The sequence below is a fragment of the Aedes aegypti genome, unplaced genomic scaffold (assembly GCF_002204515.2).
Source record: "Aedes aegypti strain LVP_AGWG unplaced genomic scaffold, AaegL5.0 Primary Assembly AGWG_AaegL5_hic_scaff_1185_PBJ_arrow, whole genome shotgun sequence".
Lineage (NCBI taxonomy): Eukaryota > Metazoa > Arthropoda > Insecta > Diptera > Culicidae > Aedes > Aedes aegypti.
The window spans coordinates 11,877-13,835 of record NW_018734607.1 but is presented as its reverse complement, the minus strand read 5'-3'; positions in this window follow the sequence as shown (position 1 = coordinate 13,835).

The following is a 1,959-nucleotide window of genomic DNA, read 5'->3' as shown; positions in this document are numbered from 1 at the left end:
AGAGAAGCTTCTCGAACTTCTGAGAAAAGCTGGTTGAGCTTCTGAGAGAAACTTTTGGAGCTTCTGAGAGAAGCTTCTTGAGCTTTTGATACAGGCTTCTTGAACTTTTAAGAGGAGCTTCTTTAGCTTCTGAAGCTTATGAACGATGCATCTGATAGAAGCTTTAAAGGCCTCTGAGACAAGCTTCTCAAGTCTTCTGGAAAAAGCATCCTGGAGAAGATTCCTAAGTCTTCTGAGAGAAGCTTTTAAAGCCTTCTGAAAAAGCGTAATCTTACGGACTTATTTGCTAAACAACCAGCTCAATTCAGCAGAAACCCGTTTCGCAGCATGCATAAGATTGATCGATTGTCATTTCTACGATGAATGTCAAATAAAACAAAAATTCGAGCAGTTTTCGAGCAGTTAGCAAACATTGTATTTTTCATATTCAGAGTCAAACTGAGGGAATGGGCAGCGTTGCAAAAGTAAATCTGCTCGTTAAGGCCCATATTAGCTACTCGAATGACTTATTTCAAGTGTCAGGCAGAATTTTCCTGATCTCAGAGGTATTGTAACTTATTCACAGTCTGGAGCAATTCTGTCTCAGACAATTCCTGGAGCGTTAAATTTCGAGTGAACATTTTTGAGCGTGCATGATGAGTCATTTCTTTGCGTATTATTTTGTTTGAGTGACCTTTTACTAATTGGATACGTACTGCTCCCTGAACTAGTACATCGTTTAATCTGTACTGTAGAAGGATTTTATGAACCAACGAATTTCAACAGATACTATAAAAGCCAGGTCAATGGACTTCGAGCAAGAGTGTGGAGCTAGATTAGTTCAGAATGCTAAGCTAGACTAGCTTAGGATGCGAAGCCTAATAAGCTTCTAAGCTAGAATAATTCAGAATAATATGCCAGATAAGCTCAGAATACTGAACCAGGTACGCTCAGTGTGGAGATCAACTCAGAATCCTAAGCTACATTAGTTCAGCTCTGAAGTAATCTAGATCAGCACTCTGAGCTAATATAGGTCAGCATTCTGAGCTCATCTAGCTCAGCGTTCTGAACTAATCTGGCTCAGCATTCTGAGCTAATCTAGCTCAGTGTTCTGAGCTTATTTAGCTGAGAGTTTTGAGACTAGCCTTAGTGTCTAATCTAAAATAGTTGAAGAGCTGATTTTTTTTAAGAATTTCGAGCTAATCTAGCTCAGCATTCTGAGCTAATTTAGGTCAGCATTCTGTGTTAATCTAGTTGAGAATTCTGAGCTTACCTAGATAAGCTCAGAATGCTGAGCAAGACAAGCCTCAGAATGCTCAGCTTTTCCCAGAAGCTGAGACAACATTTCCCAGAAGCTGAGACAGCTTCTCTCGAAAACTGAGACAGCTTCTCTCGAAAACAGGCACAGCTTTTCCAGAAGCTGAGACAGCTTCTCAAGGAAGCTGAGACAGCTTCTCTCGGAAGATGAGACAGCTTCCTTTAGAAGCTGAGATAGTGTCTCTCGGAAGCTGAGACAGCTTCTCTGAAGCTTTTCTGACAGCTTCTCTTAGAAGCTGAGACAGCTTCTCTTAGAAGCTAAGACAGCTTCGCTCATAAGCTGAGACAGTTTCTCTCGGAAGCTGAGACAGCTTCTCTCGGAAGCTGAGACAGCTTCTCTTGGAAGCTGAGACAGCTTCTCTCGGAAGCTTAGACAGCTTCTCGCAGAAGCTGAGACAGCTTCTCGCAGAAGCTGAAACAGCTTCTCTCAGAAGCTGAGACAGCTTCTCTCAGAAGCTGAGGCAGCATCTCTCAAAAGCTGAGACAGCTTCTTCTTCTCTCAGAAGCTGAGACAGCTTTTCCCAAAAGGTCAAGAAGCTTCTCTCAGAAGCTAAAAAACCATCTCTTAGAAGCTTTGAGAAGCTTCTCTCAGAACTGTTCCGACGTCTATTCAAATTCAGTGGTGTCTGCAGAAATTCGTTTATCAATTCCTCTGGGATCGTC